Source organism: Panthera tigris, chromosome F2, assembly GCF_018350195.1.
Source record: "Panthera tigris isolate Pti1 chromosome F2, P.tigris_Pti1_mat1.1, whole genome shotgun sequence".
In the NCBI taxonomy this organism is placed as follows: Eukaryota; Metazoa; Chordata; class Mammalia; order Carnivora; family Felidae; genus Panthera; species Panthera tigris.
The window spans coordinates 48,285,082-48,304,521 of NC_056676.1; the positions used below are offsets into that span (position 1 = coordinate 48,285,082).

The 19,440-nt window shown below is 44.1% G+C and overlaps 1 protein-coding gene across 18 annotated transcripts in view; it reads left to right on the plus strand.

Annotated features, from left to right (window-relative positions):
* ATP6V1C1 (ATPase H+ transporting V1 subunit C1) overlaps nt 1-19,440 on the plus strand; it is a 151,411-nt gene that overhangs the window by 35,199 nt on the left and 96,772 nt on the right. For 13 of the 18 annotated variants that reach the window (XR_006212880.1, XR_006212886.1, XR_006212885.1 and 10 more), the window contains exon 1: nt 17,557-17,730. The exons of 1 other annotated variant lie outside the window; for it this stretch is intronic. The gene's annotated coding sequence lies outside the window, so the exon portion shown is untranslated. Of the gene's footprint in view, nt 1-5,212; nt 5,244-13,949; nt 14,037-16,496; nt 16,675-17,550; nt 17,731-19,440 lie in introns of those variants that run through there. 4 more of the 18 variants (XR_006212889.1, XR_006212890.1, XM_042972987.1 and 1 more) reach the window with 3 other exon arrangements.

Consider the following 19,440-nt stretch of genomic DNA (forward strand, 5'->3'; position numbering starts at 1 on the left):
TTCCATCTGTTAGGACTAAAGGTTTTTCTAACCTAGTCCCCTCTCTTGACATGGGCCTGCTTTAATTTTTTATGAAGTCCAGTCTCTTAGCTGGAAGAGTCCAAAATTTTTTCTTATCCTACCATTGTAGGTCTGAAGGTGCATCTGTGAATATCCAGTGAGAGCCTTCTGGCGTTCACGCCTGGATTTCATACATGGTTTTCACCCTCAGCTGCTCCTTAAGTTTCTGTAGCCATCAGTGGGACTTAGCCAGAGCCACCCGATCCAATTATCCTTATATCTACCTTTTCCTTCCAAGTTTCAAATACCTGATACATCGCACCCACTAGTGCATTGGCTTCTCCTGGTACTCGTGCCCAAATCACCCCCCACCTCCCAGCCCCCCGCCCTGGGAGATATAACAATTGAATGGCCGCCGGTGCTAGCAGCATCTGTACTCTACTTACCACCAGCGATGGGGGCCTCACGGCCAGCCTGGTGGTGTGTGATCCACTTTCAAACCCTCACTTTGTCGCCTGCTTTCTGGGACCACGCCCAGCACCGATGGCCGCAGGTTAGAGTCTCTGGAAGTCTGGGGTGCAAGATGGTTGTCAGAGATGAACACCCGTAAAAGGATGTGAGAGGAAGCAGGACTGCTTTGGCGAAGAAGTTAACTGTTACATCCACCCAACAAAGGCTTCAGCAACCCAACAGGACAATCTGGAGCAAGCATTTATTGTCATGCTTTCCCCAGTTAGGTCAAAACAGTTAGGCTTTAATACCCCCCCACTTTCCTCAGCCACTGGACTCAGGCTTTCCTGGGAAGGGCATGACCTTGCACGAAGCCGTTTAGGCAGCTGAGACCCACCAAGAAGGAGCTGACGGCCAGGCTGTTTGCTGACTGCACTCCCCGCCCCCAGCCAGACAGCACATTCCTCCTTGAAGGGGGATCTGGGCGGCACCCCTCTGTGTCTACCAGATCACGGGAGTTGCCTTCCTCACTCCGATTCTGCCTCATATAACGGCATTGACAACGTTCATTCTAATTGTGACCGGACTGTAGAATACCACAAAACTGGACTACAAGTCTGACAGTGTAAATCTCATCCTGAGAATGAAAAAAAAAAAAAAAAAAAAAAAAAAGAGTCATTTCTTCACCTGTTTTGGACAAAAAGCCACTCTATGTGATTTCTCTATTCCGACATGGATATTTACAAAGGAAATAGTCATTGATGTTTCCCTCTTTTCGGTCTCCTAGAAAAAAAAAATCTTGAAAAAGTTTTCCTCGGAAAAGCAGAGTCATCTAGCAGACCCTGTGGCTAATGTACAATTAAACCGTACAAAATTAAACACATCTCACATGACTGTCACGGGTTCCCTCTGAAGAGCTGAATCACATATACGAAAGCAAACTCCCCCTAGAAGAATAACAGAAACATGGAAACCGGGAGGCGGCCTCGTGCTAAAGACCCAGCAGGGAGGGAGCTTGGAGGTTAGCCACGACCTAAATTCCTACGGTGCTGAAATACTACCATTTTAGTCGACCCACAAGTGTTTACTTGGCATCTCCATTGTTGCCTCTGACGTTGCACGGGGTCCGGAGGGGAAGCTGAGGGCCAGCGGGACTGACCGACTCCCCCAGGGTCACGCTGCGGCCCAAACCCCGACTGAAACCCAGGCCTCCTGACTCGAAGAACAGTGCTTGCTGCTGCTCTCTTCCTGGTGCTTGTTCTCCAGCAGGGAATGTTATCCATACAGATAGAACACAACAAAGTCAGAGTTATATGTTGTTGTTCCCCCCCACCTTTTTTTTAAGTTTATTTATTTTGAGAGAGAGAGAGAGAGAGAGCAGGGGAAAGGCAGAGCGGGGGTGGGGTGGGCAGAGAGAATCCCAAGCAGGCTCTGTGCTGTCAACACAGAACCCGACATGGGGCTTGATCTCACGAACCCTGAGATCATGCCGTGGATGGAAATCAGACTCTTAACTGACCGAGCCACCCCGGTCCTTTTATAAGGCTGCTCCTTTCTTGAGGTCCCCTCAGTAGATGCTGTCAGTGTGCCCTGACACTGGGTGTGCTTTCTGCCACCAGCCACCCCATCTCCGCCGTAGCCTGCTTTACCTGTGCTGCAGAAAGCCGGGTCTCCCTGGCGATTATCCCTCTCCACAACCTGTAGTCCGTAATGGACCACAGGCAGAAATGGGGATACGAATGTTCCCATCCCTGTCCTTGGGTGGGACAACTCTTGAGGTGTGAGCTACTCCTCCCCAGGTCACCTCGGCTTGGTATCACAGCCTTACTTGGTCCTCTTTTCTTCCCTGCCCCACGTCCTTATTCCCCTGATGATTTTTCCTGGGAACACTCCCTAATACATCATTTTCCTATGAATATTCCTTGTCTCAAAATCTGTGTCCAGGGAATAGAAGTGAAAAACCACTGACTCTGAAACTTTTGTCTAAATTTCCTTCTGTGTAAACATGGAAAATTCTCTCTCTCTCTCTCTTTCTCGGATATCAACTGCTTATTTTAATGTGGGTGTGGGTTGGGGGCTTGGCACTCAATTAGAGAGAAGCAGGCCAGGTCAGTGCTTTGGTGAGCACCGAGGCTTCAGCCAAATAACTTGCTGACGTGTCTATCACTAATGCCTGTGACTACAGGGTGAAAAAAGTGTTGTCCAAAGCTGACTGATCAGTAGGGCAAGAGAAATGGTATTTTTCAGTATCTCTCACGGGACGAGACCTCTGAAGGATTTTGTAAGCATTTGTTGGCAAACTGGAAAACACAACTGGGTAACTCCCAGAGGGGACAGGAGCTTTTTAGGGGACACAGTGGAAAGTAGAAGCCCAAGGGGAGGGAAGGGAACGGACCCAGGCTGGAGCAGCAAGCTGGATGGGGGAGGGGAAAGGGGGCCTGGCCCAGTAAGGGCCTGGGAGCCAATGAAGATTCCACAGAGGGATGGGAGGGGGATGGGAAGGCCTGGGGGCATTACCAGAACAGGTGAAGTCTCCAGGGGACATAAAACAAATAAACACCCAAGGAAGAGAAGCCTTGCAAAACATTTGTAATCCCTCACTAACTGCCAGGCAATATGGTGGGTGACTTTCAGAGACTCGTGGCTAAAAAAACTCAAACACGCTCTATTTGTGTAGGAAAAGCCTGCACTGGCCAGCCACAGTGGCTAAATTTCCACAATTAATCAAATCATTTGATGAAGGCAAGATTTCTTAATCAGGATCCAAGGCCCAAGGACCTTGAATTCAGGGGGTCCGTGAACTTGGATGAAGAAAAAAATTATATTAAATTATATCTGCATTCTCACCTAACTGAAATTTTAATTATGAATGTAGTCAACACACCTTAGCACCACAAAAGACTTCGTCACCAATAGAAATCATAGGTATTTTTGTATGACGTTACCGTCGCTATGAATATTTCGAGATACCATTGATGCTCACGATATTTTCAAATTAAGAAAACTATTAGATATGCCTCTAGGTCTTGTTTTCTGATATATCAATAAAGAAGAACACGTTACTATTTCACATTTCAAAACATATTTTGAGAGCAGTATTTCAATACAGTTGGTTTCCTTTGTATTTCATTTTATGCATTTCAAACCACTTTCTGACAAGAGGCCCATGGAAGAACAGAATAATCATAATGAAGGCATTGAAAGTCACATATAAAAGCTCATGTGAGTAATTGTCACTGGTGTCCTTTAACACACATCAGAAGAGCTTCGTCCCCCCCAGGAAAGAAAGGGTGCTGCAGAAAAGGTGAATACTGAGGAGGCAAAAAGAAAAGGAAGACCTGCTTCAGAGGACAGAGCTGGGTGTTGGCACCATACCTGGGGAATCTTCAGCACCCCGGAAGGACACGCTTCAAAAAAGAGAAAGCCAGAGGATCTGTTGCCACACAACAAACAAACGAAGATAAAACAACCTTCTCTGCAAGGTGATGTGGATTGAAGGATGAGTCAGCTGAGACATGGGTGTTTGTTAAAAATACAGATTTTCAGGCCTTGGGTTGAGCGTGAGAATCTGTATTTTTAAGAAGCACCCCAGGCGGTGTGGCGCTAAAACCCAAGCAGGGAGTCTTGACTATAGAAGAATGTTGGGATGGAAGAATATGCTGTAGCTTTCCAGGGAGTAACTCGGCTATCCTTGACATGCTAATTTGTACCTGAATTCCCGAGAAATGGAGATTGCATCCCTGTGTGTCATAATCCAGCCCCCTACTGAAGCAGGTGGACCTTCTCCCTCCAGGAATTTTAAATCCTGTGTCATTCATGAACGTATGGCCCCATATTTTTCAAAGCACCAGATCGGGGCTTTCCTTGGTCTAAATGAATCTTTTTAAGTAGGTCCGAACTCTAACTACACTTCCCATCTCAGTTTTAGAGGACTGGGATATTTACTTATTAACAAATACTTATTATGCAAATCATAACGTTCTAACCTTAGTGTAACTGAATGTAGTTTGGGATTTGGGGGGGGGGGGAGAAATTCTGAGGAGTAAATCCACAGTATGTTTCAAAGAGAGATTTAAATTGCTAATTTCCTAGCATCGGAATGTGAGTAAGGATTGTCACAGACTTAGCATGCAAACCACGTATTTAACATTCCTGTGTAGTAACGGTCTCTGAAGTTGTGTTTTGGTTTGAGAAACAGCAAGAATAAATATAGCACGAGGGGGAAACTTTGTTGTTTATTTTTAAGGGGATAAAAATTTATGAGGAGCTTTTGCTCACCAGAAAAGAGCTTTCTCTTTAGTCTCCCACATGATTTTATACCTCTAATCACATTGGAAAGAACTTGTTTCCCAATGCTCTCGGAGTTCTGCATTTCGCTTCCCAGAACAAGGAAGTGAAGGGCTATGAAACACACACACACACACACACACACACACACACAATAGAAATGTGAAGAACAAGCATATCACCAGACAATATATGTGATTTGAAACAAAGACAGAATTATTTGCCTGCGACTCGGAAAGTTGTGCTGGGGGTGCCGTGAGGGACTGGAACTGGGTCTCTCCTTTCCCAACCCCCCTGGTAATCTTAACCACTTCCTCCACATTCATTCTCTTTTGAGTAGCCAACACATGGCATTTGGACTGCAGCAAAACCTCATTGTGACATTTCAATGGCATAATTAGTGACAATTCAGTCAATGTGTGTTGGGCACCTTCCACATATACCAGGATCTGGTCTCAGCCTTGTTTGTACACCGGCTCATTGACTCTTCATAATAACTCCATTAGGTGGGTTTTATCATCCACATTTTACAAGTGGCTGGCATAGAGTAAGCACTCATTGAATAGTACTTATTGTTTTAAATCGTCATTATTACTTTTATGAATAACTTCCATATGAGGCAATCAGGACACTTTCAGACTCTTACTTGAGCCTTGGAAAACAGGTTCAGTGTTGGTGGCTGGAGACAGGGAGGAGGCAGAGGGTAGTCCAGTATAAACCCAAGGCTGAAGGAAGGAAACTGTAAGGAATACATGAAAAATGAGTAAATTTGCTTGTTTGTGTTGAGTTTGTAGAGAGGCATGTTTGGAGCCGTGCCTGGAAAGATAACTGCGGGTCTCATTTTGGAGCCTTGCTTGGCCAGAGAGTTTGGACATAAATTTAAAGGCAGTGGAAACTCACTGAAGGTTTCTGACGGGGCAGATGTTCTGGACTATGCAAGAAGGGCTGGGCACAGGGCAGGAGGCAAGAACAGAGAGGAATGCATTAGAGAGTTACTGTGGTATTCCAGGTCTAAGGTGATAAAGTCGGAGCCTGAACCAGGATAGTGGCCGTAAGAACGGAAGGAAAGGATGTGTGAGGGAGAAATTATGCAAGAGGGCTTGTTAGGACTTGGAGCCAGGAGAAAATGATGGGGAAGGTGGAGAAATCAAAGATCACAATCAAGGTCTTAATCTTGAAAAAATTATGGTATCGTTTCCAGATAGAGGAGATGGTGTTCAGATAGAAACGGGTAGGTCTGACTTTGAACACACTGATTTTGATTAGAGGATAATATCTAGGTAAAACTGCCTGCTAAGCAGTCGGAAACTCTAGTAGAGTGGGAGAAATGGAGAAGGGAGGAGTCCATTCTTTGGAAAGACTCATCTTTTGTGGGTAGAGGAGGAAGGGAGCCATTGAAGGAGAGGGAGAACAGTGTTGACATGTAAGGAAGAAAAGCGACACAGTAAGCAAGTGTCAGATAAGCCAAGGGAGGAGGAGGATTCAAGCCAGGGGGTGGGGGAGGTGGCCAAAAAGCAAGAGGGCAATGGTGGCCACTAGACATTTTTGGGAGCCACCCACCTTCTCCTGACCTTCCTTTGTCTGAAAGGCACATGAAAAGGTTATAGGGGCTTAGGAGAAAGAGGGTAGCTCTGTACAGATTCTAGGTCTTGCATTGATGTTTTTATTTACAGCCCCACAAATAAACCTCACTTGTGGTCAGTAGTGCCATCTGTGAATATGGAAAGCCTATCATTTTATTTTTGCAGTCATTGTCAACATCATCTAGAACCATCAGTGTGCTTTGGCTGCAAATACAGAAATGCAGACTCGGGGCGCCTGGGTGGCTCAGTCTGTTAAATGTCCGACTTCGGCTCAGGTCATGATCTCATGGTTTGTGAGTTCGAGCCCCGCGTCGGGCTCTGTGCTGACAGTTCAGAGACTGGAGCCTGCTTCAGATTCTGTGTCTCCCTCTCTCTCTCTCTCTGCCCCTCCCCTGCTTGCCCTCTGTGTCTCTCTCTTTCTCTCAGTGAATCGGAAGCCCTAAGGTAGAGTAGATGTCACCATTGGTTGATTAGAGGCTCAAAAAAAATTTTTTTTAATTAATTAATTAAGGAACGAAGTATTTCCCATTTCTCCTCTCTGCTGTCCCCAGTGGAAGCTTCTTCCTCAGAGAAGTAACAAGATGGCTGCCGCAGTTTCAGATAACACAGCAGAAGTATCGCTATTTGGAGGAAAAAGAGAGACCACCTCTTCCTGTAGCTTTCTTGGAGGAGGCAGGAAACTTTGCCAAAGCCTCCCAGCCGACTTCCCCTCATGCCTCATTGGCCAGAATTAGGTCACATGCAAATGCCTGACACAGTTCTCGTAAGGGTAATGGCATTACCTTTAGAGGAATCAGACTCATTCCTGACAATTTCCTCTGAAATACTTGGCTATGCAGATGAGTCCCTGGACAAAATTGAAATTCTGTTAGAAAGGAAGGAGGGGGAATGGACCCTGAGGGGGCAACTCTTAAATGGAGGCTATATTATCAGTCTTTAGGATTATGAAGAAATGTTTGCTTAGGATCCCTATCTGAAAGGGCCTTGTAATCTGGTTGGTGGTAGACACTCCAAAAAATGACAGCAGAGTTTTTAGCACAGTTTGGATACACAGTAGGCGCGTATGAATTTGCTGGATGAATGAATACGTACCAGTACACCCTAAATGCTAAATGAATAACACAACCATGCACAGAGATTCAGATGTATTGAATCAGTTCTAGTGCAAAGATTTATCAAGTATAGTGAAGTTCTATTAGAATACAGATACCCAAGTCACAACCCCTAGAATTCAAATTCAGGTTTTTTCACGGCCCCAGTTACCTGCATTTTTAAACAAGAAGCCTAGGGGGTTCTAGTACAAGCTCCATGAGAGTTAGGGAGGGTGGCTGTAAGGGTGTGGTTGGAGTAGGTAGGTAAAATTTTGTTTAAAGCCATCTAATGAATCATCAAATTAAAGAACTGGTGATTTACCTTCTGATATTTGTAAAATGGTTGCTAGGATCCACAAAATAGTGTTTTAGAGTTCTTATCAAAGAACCGTAAGTACAAAGGGAACTTACTGTGCAACTTTTCCCTTCTGGGCTTAATTAAGCTGATCGACTGCTGAGGAAAAGGTGAATCAAACAGTGTTTCCAAATTCCAAATTCGAAGGTATTTGTTTTATTTGAGAATACAATCACATACAATGATCAGGCTGCTGTTTTATAATGGATTGAAAACATTTGCTCATTCTTATTCTTCCCCAGCACCAGTACCCCCTGCCCCAATTTCTTTATAATTTATTGTACTCAGAAACTTGTAGGTGTAGGGTGAGACTATTCTTTCCCTCTGAATTGCAAAATTTACATTTAGACGGGAAGAAAACCTTAATTTGCCACAGCTCTTATTTAACTGTCTGAAGAAATAGGGTCTAAATTCCAACCAGCAGGTACACGCGTGCTTGCTTTCATGTTGCCAATGTCATTTTCATTTATATCTGGTTAGTTTTTACTTCCCTTTCCTAATTCACCCTTTTATTTCTGCATTGTACTCACTCCCTTTGCTGGGGTGTGTGTGTGTGTGTATGTGTGTGTGTGTGTATTTTATTTTCTCAGTGAATGCACTGGTATTGATATACCATTTGGATTGGATATTTGTAAAGCCTGGTTGGAGAATGTATGTAATAATCATAACTATAATTATATAGCAAGCATGATTTCAAAGCACTGTGACTTCCATTATCTCAAACTTCAAAACTTATTAGGTGCTAAGATGCATATCATTTAGCAGGTTAGGAATTTGATATTTTTCCAGGATCATACAGTTAGTAAATAGGGCAGCCAGGGGGGGAAAAATTATAAGCCATGGTGGATTTGGTAGTGTCACATAAACTGGATTTAATTTTATAGGATTGTTTTTTAAAACCTAAAAGATAGATCATCTCATCTGCTTTCATTCATACAATAGTAGCTACATCTGGATGCTCTGTAAGTAAATTGATATGGTTAGGGTGTTATTAATGTCAAGGATTGTTTTAGTGCAATCTGGATGCTTAATGTGAATTTAACCTCTAAAAGTGAAGGCTAGGGGCCCCTGGGTGGCTCAGTCAGTTGAGTGTCTGACTTTGGCTCAGGGGAGCCCCACATGGGCTCACTGCTGTCAGTGCAGAGCCTACTTCAGAACCTCTGTCCCCCTCTCTCTCTGCCCCTTCCCCACCTGTGCTCTCTCTCTCTCTCTCTCAAAAATAAATAATTAAAAAACATTTTTTAAAAAGTGAAGGCTATGGGGCGCCTGGGTGGCTCAGTCGGTTGGGCGTCCGACTTCAGCTCAGGTCCTGATCTCGTGGTCTGGGAGTTCAAGCCCCGCGTCAGGCTCTGTGCTGACAGCTCAGAGCCTAGAGCCTGTTTCAGATTCTGTGTCTCCCTCTCTCTCTGACCTTCCCCCATTCATGCTCTCTCTCTCTCTGTCTCAATAATGAATAAATGTTAAAAAAAATTAAAAAAAAAAAGTGAAGGCTATGGGGTGCCTGGATGGTTCAGTCGGTTAAGCATCCAACTTTGGCTCAGGTCATGATCTCACGGTTCGTGGGTTAGAGCCCTGCATCGGGCTCTGTGGTGACACCTCAGAACCCGGAGCCTGCTTTGGGTTCTATGTCTCTCTCTCTCTGTCTTCCCTCCCCTGCTCACATTCTGTCCTCTCTCTCAAAAATAAATAAATATTAAAAAAAAAAACAATTAAAAGTGAAGGCTAAAAAGCTTTACGAGTGTACGTGTCTGTGTGTGTTCATGTGTGTTAACAGAAAATAGGTTATGATCATTCACAAGGTTCTTTAGATACTGCTTGTGTTCAGTTTCTGCAGCAGTTTTTAAATTTATTTAATTTATTTAATTTTTTCCTGGAGGCTCAGGACTCTGTTCCAGTTTCTGAGCCGAGATATGAGGCCCTCTAGCTCACCATGCTGAGATTCATGATCATCACCCTGTGCCTAACACACCAGCTACTATTCTAGGAACTTGGCTGCCTTTTTGAGACTCAATTCCCTTTCTTGTGTTCCAGTTTTATTCATAAATGATAATGATCATTATAGCTAGCATTTTGTGGGGACTCAATGGGCACCAGGTGCTTGCATAAGTGCATGATCTCATTTAATCCTCCTAATAAGCCTATTGCAAGGGTTATGGATGAGAAAACTGAGATTCAGTTACGGTAGCAAGTGACAGAACCAGGGCCACCCTTAACGGGTGCATTGAGTCCCTGCCCAATACCCAGTCTGTCTAAGATCATGCTTTACAATGCCCCTTCCCTTTCCCAGCTCACTCCTGATGTTCACAAAACTCTCGTGGTCCCCAGAGAATCAGTTATGCCAAGAGTATTTTGCGAGATGTTAATTTGTGTTAAATACACTTTCCGTCCTCCACAAGTAAAGTGATGTGATGATATTAATCATAAGTCAAGATAATGCCTAGATTCTAGGCAAGCAATACACTCCTGGGGGTGTACCTAGGAGCCCTGGAAAGAAAGTGTTGTTTACAATTGTCGGAGCCCCCCAAGTTAAACCTACGTCATTCAATGGGCACAGGTCGACAGTTCCACTAATGTGGTCACCCACCAGCTGTTAAGTCCTAGAGTTCTCATGTCACTTGGAATACTTGAGCCTAGTCTTGTTTGAGGAGCTGCCTGGGGGCAGTCAGACTAAAATTGTCCGTTTGTCCGTGTCACCAGGCAGGTGGCATTCATCCACCCCTTGGAATGACTGTGCAATGACTATACGAGTGGGGCTCGGGAAGACAGCCAGGAGTGTTGACAGGTGCTTTGTGTAGGACATGCAGGAGCTGGGACCATTCCTCGCTCTTTCAGATAAACATGGCGGTAAGGTTAAGGGGAAGAGGATCAAACCTCCAGTTGTTCTCAGAGCCAACAGGCTGGGAAAAGCAGTGAATGAAATGGAAAGTGCTAGGAAAGTTTAGGAGAATCACGATAGGATGTTCTCCTTTCTGAGGAAGGCTCTGGGGATGATCTAAATGACAAAGATCCTCAAGGTCCTTCCTTCTCCATACCTGCTAAGGTCTAGGGTGTTACTTGCCCAGGGGCTGGGTTATTCTCCCTCCTCCAACACAAAATCCAAGTGTCCCATTCCAGCGGCTCCCCCTTCACCTTTCCCCAGTCATTCTCTGTGCTCACTTGGACCTTTCATCTGGAAGAAACTTGCAAGAAGGATAAGGAATTTTTAAAAACTTACCGTGATTTATTATGTCCCCACTCTGGCCCCCAACAGGCCACTCTAGGGAGACTTGATGAATAGTGTGTTCAGCCAAGTTTTCGTTATCCTTATGATCTCTGTAACTGTTCTTTGACTGGGGTGGGGGCAGGGGCTTCTGCTCACCCAGGACACGTATCAGTACCAGTCATTATAAAGGGAAGAGCTGAGGCTGATTGCCAGAATGGTGAGGAAGTGCCTCCGCCTGGAGGAGAGTTAGCAGCCCAGCAACCCTGGCCCCAGCTAGTCTTTGAGACCGCATGACTTGCAACCGCCTCCCCAGTTCCTCCTTGGCAACAGGCTATAAAGCAGAGAACCATTTATTGCTCAGCAGACATTCGATGTAGCCTACAACTGATTCCCAGGGACCATACAGCTTGGCTTATTATCTGTTTTCAGGGACTTCTTGCAAAATCCATCAATCAGCCCATGAGATCCTCATCCTTCCTCTTCCAGAAAGCTGTGTCTGCGATGTAGTCCGTAGTCCCTGTCACAAACACTATCGAGAGCTGGGAAAGGTCTGAGATTGAACACTACAAGTTAGACTGGCCTGTCAGAGCTTCATGGATGCTAGTCGCAGACATAAGACCCCTGGGTCAGAAACAGAGGTCTTAGACTCACAGTACAGTACGTGGTGGGGGCTTCAGTGTATTTCTATCCGTTCCTCCACCCCGATGCCCACGGCGGGGACATAGATGGATGCGGGGACACATAGTCGATTTCATTACAGGCGTGTAACCCTGAGCTTAGGGAACCCAGATCTTTCATACGGTACAGTATGTGTGGCCGTCCAGCACTTCAGAAGGAGACGCTGTGTGCTATACAAACACCCTGGAAAAGGTAGTCTGGGGAAGTTGGTGCTTCTACTACCAAGACGTGCAGAGATGTGAGAGACCCATGAAGAATTCTTTCCCTACAGGGGTCACATAAATACATTTAATAAAATAGTGAGGGCTGAGATAAAAGTATTGAAAAGGCACTTGAAACCAGTGTTCATTATGTCTGCTAATTTGTTTTAACACACTTTCCCTTCAGTAAACCCATTGTATTATTAACTGTTTGGAAAGACGTTATGTTTGTAAATTGAGGAATTAGATGTAACAATAAATGAGGGACTAAAGACAACATGTTTATGATTATTATCAGGGTTTTTTTGGCATGTTTTTTCCTTTAAAAAAAAACCTGATTGGTTCATTATAACTACTGGATGCTAACTTCCTGTGCTATTACTTCTAGGCTATTAGTGTAAATAAGAGGAAAATTAAATTGGTTTGGTCTGAAGCCAGCCACTTCCCAGTACAGAGCAGTACTTGTTCAAAATCTTGCCCACTGTGTTATTTAAAGCTGGAATGAGCAAATTAGAAAGTAATGATAAAGGGAACAAAATCTTGAAATACAGATGAAAGGACCGAATTGCTTTTTTTTTAAGTTTATTTATTTATTTTTGCGGGGGGCAGAGAGAGAGAGAGAGAGAGAGAGAGAGAGAGAGAATCCCAAGCAGGCTCCATGCTGTCAGTGCAGAACTGATGCAGGCCTCGATCTCACAAACCACGAGATCATGACCTGAGCCAAAATCAAGAGTCGGTGCCCAAGGACAGAACTGCTTTTTAAAAAATATATTTTAGGGGTGCCCGAGTGGCTCAGTCGGTTAAGCGTCCGACTTCAGCTTAGGTCATGATTTTGCAGTTCATGGGTTCGAGCCCTGTGGACAGCTAGCTCAGAGCCTGGAGCCTGTCTTTGGATTCTGTGTCTCCCCCTCTCTCTCTGTCCCTCCCTTGCTTTCTCTTTCTCTCTCTCTCTTAAAAATAAATAAAACATAAAAAAAAATTTTAAATATATTTTATCTTCCTACTTCTATGAATATTTGCTGCTCCCAAGAACGTTTCATAACATTTCCAAGGAGACAATGACAAAGGTGATAATTTCTATTAGTTCAGGGACCAACAATGCAGGGAACAGAAGAAAGGAACTGACAGGTTTAATGACTCAGTAACCTCTTCCCTTCCCCTCTGTCACTCAATGTTTGAAAATCCTGCCTTTCTTTTAATTATAAAATCTATTTAATCGTCTATTGGATGCTTACCATGTACAATACCCATTCAAGACTGAGTAAAACGTGGTCTTGGTTAGGCTGATAAATCATAATGCAAGTGAAATTAAATGCCCTAAGAATGCCGTGAGAATTCAGAGTAGAAAAGGAGTATGTCTCAGAGTGCAAAGAGAGCTTTATGTAGCAGAGGCTAAGAGCATGGACTCAGGAAACAGCCTGGGTTCAGAACTCAGATCTGCCGCTTACTAATTAGTCAAATGACATTATCCCATCATTCTTCAGTTTCCTCATATGTAAAATAGGGATAATAATACTTGTCTCAAAGGGTTGTTTTGAGGATTAAATGAGTTAATATATTCAAACCACACGGAACAGTGCTGGGCACAAAGCTAAGTGCTTTAGAAGTCCAGCTGTAATTGCTGTTGTTATATGTATGATTGTGGAGGTCAGGAAAAAAAAAAAAACAACCTTTATGAATGAGAAGTCACTACAGGTGATCCTGGTTAACAGCAGGAAATGGAATGGAGACAATGTCAGACATCCCTTTTCTGACAGCCCAGCTGAGGCCCTAGAAACATGGATGTCCTTGGGTCTTGCTCTGGGGAAGGCTAGACAAAGACATTCCACACCTGCTGCTCTGAGCCTAGGGCAAAGGTTGCATATGTGCATACATCTGAACTGAAATATTCATGAAGGATGTACCCAATTGATTTTCCCTGAGTCGTGGAATGACAGGTGATGTTTACTTTCTTATTTTTGCTTGTCTATACTTTCTAATTACTAATAATTAATATCTATTATTTGTTATATTAGGAATAAATGAAACCCTGTTTTAAAACGCCATTATTCATTAAACAGTTGGCATTTATTGATAAAGAATTGTGTTTCTATTCTTCTCAAGCAAGGACTATAATATGCAGAAATTTGTGACTACGATGAGTCCAGAATTCACTAGGAGGGTGGCATATGGAAACCAATCTCTTCGCTAGTGAGTCTGGCTGACAACCCAAAATGGCAATGTGACCATAACATTACTTGATTCCATTTAAATCTTACAGCAACAATAGAGGTAGATATTATCGTCTCAATTTTATGGATGAAAACTCAGAGTATTATATATCATATTGGTAATCAAGAATTTGGGAATCTAATGGGATGCCTGACTGGTTCTGTTGGTAGAGCATGTGACTCTTAACCTCTGGGTTGGGAGTTCAAGCCCCACACTGGGCATAGAGTTTACTTAAAAAAAAAAAAAAAGTTAGGGGCGCCTGGGTGGCGCAGTCGGTTAAGCGTCCGACTTCAGCCAGGTCACGATCTCGCGGTCCGTGAGTTCGAGCCCCGCGTCGGGCTCTGGGCTGATGGCTCGGAGCCTGGAGCCTGTTTCCGATTCTGTGTCTCCCTCTCTCTCTGCCCCTCCCCCGTTCATGCTCTGTCTCTCTCTGTCCCAAAAATAAATAAAAAACGTTGAAAAAAAAATTAAAAAAAAAAGTTATAAAAACTTTGGAATCTGAGAATATCATGCATCTAGTCTAGGGTTCTCAGCCTCAGCACTAGTGACATTTTGGATCAGAAAATTCTTTGTCACGGGGGCTGTCCTATGCATTGTAGGACATTCAGCAGCAGCCCTGGGTTCTACCCCTAGACACCTGTAATATCCCTTTCCTCACAGGTTGTGACAAGCAAAAACATCTTCAGACATTGCCAAATGTCCTCTGATTGAGAACCACTGGTCTAGTGTATTCTATTCATTAATTATTAATTATATATATCATTAATCATTAATTATGTATGAATTAATTATTCATATTAAACTCAACATTCAAGATATAAACCTCAAATCATTTTCAACACTTCACCTTTATAGGGGGCTTAGTCCTTCAATTAAATCTTTAATTGATGTTGCTCTTGATGAAAACAGACATTATGACATAATGGACATATTTTGTGTAAATATTTTCCCGTCTTTTGAATTACTTCCACCCTAATGTTATCAAATGAACAAACATTTTTAAAATTTTTATTTTAGAGAGAGAGAGAGAGAGAGAGCATGAGTTGGGGAGAAATGCAGAAAGGAGAATCTTGAAAAAAAAACCTTTTTTTTTTAATGTTTTTAAATTTATTTTTGAGAGAGAGACAGAGAATGAGTGGGGGAAAGGCAACCAGAAAGGGAGACACAGAATCCAAAGCAAGCTCCAGGTTCTGAGCTGTCAGTATAGCACCTAAGACTGGGCTTGAACTCACGACCTGTGAGATCATGACCTGAGCCCAAATCAGACACTATAACGGACTGAGCCATCCATTCTCTTTAGGTGCCCCTAAAGAGAATCTTAAGCAGGTTCCATGCTCAGCCTACAGCCTGACTAAAGGCTCAATCCCACGACCCTGGGACCATGACTAGACCTGAAATCAAGAGTTGGACGCTCAATCAACAGAGCCCCCCCAGGTGCCCCAGGTGACATGATTTTGATTCCTATTGTGCTATTAGTTTGAACTACTTTTCTCACTTTGTTTAATTAAAATATTTATCTTTTTCTCCTTGAAAAAATTGTAAGAAAAAAAATAAGTGTCCTCTATGCAGTTTTTCAGTGCCTTTAAGCTTAGAAGGCACTTCCTGGTGGGGAGTATATATTTGTAAATGGAGGGAAAAGTGTGGCATGCCTGTTATACACACTGACATACTTAGTAAGCATGCTCCTACATGTAGTATAGAAAAGTGAGCTTGCTCTCTTTTTGTAAAACACATTCTCCTACTCTTAAAAGCAATCATTCCCTGCTTATATAAACACTTGCTAGGTTTTTAATTGACATATGCCAGACCTAGTAATAATTAGAGCTAACATTTACCGAGCACTACATTACACGATCTCTCAAGTATAACATGGTGTTTACAACACTGGAATGTGTCGGGAGGCCAGAATTGGATGCACTTGAGTTTAAAATTTAAGAAACTGGGATGAGAATTCTGCTTCAGGGCCACACACAAACAAAAACCCCGGAAAGGTTTTAAATGCAGACCCTAAAATTGCACTGTCCAAACCAATTGCTACTAACCTCCCGTGCGTATTTAAATTTTAACTAAAGTGAAATAAATTTTAAAATTCAGTTTTGGCCACACTAGCCACATTTCAAGTGTTCAACAGCCACATAAGGCTAGTAGGTATCATATTAACAGCACAGAGTAACATTTCCATCATCGAAGAAAGTTTTATTGGACAGTGCAGAGCTAACAGAATATTGCCTTCAGGGCCATTTTTGTGATACCAGATAAAGCTTTTGGAATTCCTGACAAGTTTCCAAAGCTGTGTAACAGAACTGGTTGTTGGAGTTGCCTGAACTTCCTCCAGAATTGGTGAAAAGCATCAGGTTGGGGATAGTTTGGTTGGTTGTTACTTTCTGTCCAATATAATACTAAGGCTCTAAGAAATTCTGTGGTGAATTTCTTCTACAGGGACACAAGAGCAGAAAAAGCCCAGGATAGCTCAGAAAACTTCCGTCCTGTAATATCCAGTAAAACTGGTGACCATTCACTGGGTGTTTCCTATGTGCCAGTCACTGTGCTGAATGCATACTTCCTTCAATCCTCACAAAACCTCTAAAAGATGTGTATCGTTGCCACCATTTCACAGGTAAGGAAGCTGAACTTTAGAGGCCTAAGGTCACACAGTAGCAGAGCCAGGATCTAAAACAAGATACCTTTATGCTCATGTGTTAAGCACCCCTGTAAACCTCTGGTTCTTCACTTTCCTCATCTGCAAGTCTAAAAGGACTAAATTAGAAAATCCCAAAGTTCTCTACCATTTCTAAAACTATGTTCTAAATTAGAATAATACCCCCCGCCCCCCATTTTCCCAAGCCAATGAACTATGCAGGGTTTGGAAGAGCGCCTTGCTACCTAAGGATATGCTTTCTCCCATCCATACTTTTTCCTGAAACCTTTCTCGGCTTCCCATTATCTAATGTGGTTTCGACTGTCGTGATGTTTATCTCACGCCACACATACTCCTGAACTAGAGAACGTGCTCTCGTGGCAAGGAGGGATTCGCTCCGGTAAATTCTTCAAAACTTAGCAGAACGCCTAGTGCACAGTAAATGCTCCACGAACATTTATGGAATTAACTGGAAGTGGACTGGCAGGAAAACGTGAACCACTTGAAGAGAACTATTAAGGATATTAGAAAACGGGGCTGTCTGAAGAAAACCCCGAATGGAATAGCCCGTATGGGGGGGCGGCTGGAGACAAACTCTGAGCCGCAGACACCTGAAGAAGTGGAATAACGTTAGGGATGGCAGTGGTGACGTTCGCAGGGGGCGGAGCGGACGGCGCCAGGACTCTGGGAGAGGCGGCAAACTCCACCCACCCCGTAACAGCGCCCGCCTGCCCTCCCGGGTCTTCCAGGTTCCCGGGACCGCATCCCAGCCCCGCCCCTCCTCTCCCCGGAGGTCGCTGCTGCGACGGCAGCTGCGGCTGCGCAGTGGCGCGCGCGTAGGCGAAGCAGCGCGCGCCGCGGTCAGCTGATTGCTCCGGCTGGCACGTGACTTGCTCCGTAGACGCTGGGGTCGTGAAAGCCGTGGGGCCGGAGCTTAGGTCCGGGAGGGATGGAGCGCTGAGCCGTTAACGTCTGCCGGGCTGTCCGCCTCCGTACCTGTTAGTGCAGCCACTTCGTCGTTTGACATCTTCCTGGGTCAGTGAGCGATGGTTACCCCGGATGGGGAGTCCTGGCCAGGCCGAACTTTGCGCTGCGGTCGCCGTCTGGGAGGGATGGGGGCGGGCGCAGGGGCCGAAGCTGTGGCGTTGGAGCTGGCTGGGTGGCTGTGGCTGGTTTCTCGGCGCCAGTTCGTTGAAACCTTGGGCGTAGGTTCTGTTTCTAAGGAAGAGGAAGCAGGGAAAAAGAAATGGCCCTAGGGGGTACGGAATAGCAGAGACAGGAAGGCAAAACACTGAGGGTCTGGGACATTTCTCCTTGCATTGAGGGTGGGGAGCAAATCCACGCCCCCTGGTTGAGAGGGATGAAATGTGACAGAGTGGCCCAGATGACGATCTGGGGTGGTGTTGTGTGAAGTCACCGCGAGCTCGAGAGCCTTCACTGGGTGTACGCGCTTGTGAGTAGGGGGATGGCAGTTTAAAGGGTCTGCGAGCCCTTCACTACTGGTAGGGGTCTCTCGCACAGGATGCAGGATCTTTGTAGGCAGGGGAAAGAGTGAGAATCCAGAGAACTCAAACCATTTTTTATTAGAATGGGGGAAGGGTAGGCAAGAAACCCTGCAAAGGAACTTGAGAGAGTCACGTAAGGCAAATTGAATCACCTGAAAATGAGTAAATAGAAGCTGATACTCTTTTCAGAGGAAAAGTCTGGTATGTTAGGGAAAAATAAAATATTTCAGCGAGAGCTCAGAACTTAGCACTGCTCTAAGAATGCGGGAGTGGGGTGTAAACAGTCCAGCCTTAGGAGTTCCCACCAGTGTTGGGGAGAGAAGTCAGACACACATGAAACATTGAAGTACTGTGAAGTTACAAGAAATTATCAAAAAGAATGCTAAGTGCTTTGGAATTGTGAAGTACGGATGGAGATATGACCCGACACTATCATGAAATGTCCTGGAGGAAAGATAACTGGGGCTGGGCCTTTGCAAGCCAGTGGGATTTGAACTAGTGGAGAGAAATGAGAACTTTCTAGGTGAAGAAATCCACAGGATTTGAAGGCCTGAAGATGAGAAGAAAGTGCTTCTAGGAGAGTAAAAAATCCAGGTTTGTGGTGGATTTGAATTACAGAGAAGTGAGAAATAAAGTTGGGGTCTGATAATGAAGACTACTGAATGATATTTATTCATTCAACTGATACTCATTCAACTGAGCTATATATATATATATACCAAGTACTATGCTGCTATTAAGGTTTAGAAAACAGGATCTCTCTCGTAAAGCTTACAGTCAAGTGGAGGAGATGGGTTTTAATAAATAATCGTGCAAGTGTGAAATGTGCTTGGAAGGAATAACAGAGTGGTGTGAAAGAGTTTGTAAAGGAGATGCCTTTTTAGAAAGTACAAAGGAGGCTTTTTGGAGCATGTGACTTTCAAACTGATAGCTGAAAAGAGGCTAGAAAGGAGGAGAAGGTGTGACTGAAAATGTTCCAGGTGGAAAGAACAGCGTATGTATGTCCGTGCCCTGAGATGTGAAGAGGAATAAAGCTTTTGAGAAGTTGTAGGAGGGCTAGCATGGCCAAACCTGGAGGGAGCTATGTGAGAGAGGCATGCAGAGGAAGGCTGGGATCAGGCCCAGCAGGGCTTTTATCCTAAAAGTAAAGGGAAGCCAGTGAAGATTATAGTCAGTCAAGTGAGTTAGACATGTTGTTGTTGTTTTTTAATATTTATTTATTTTGAGAGAGAGAGTGAGA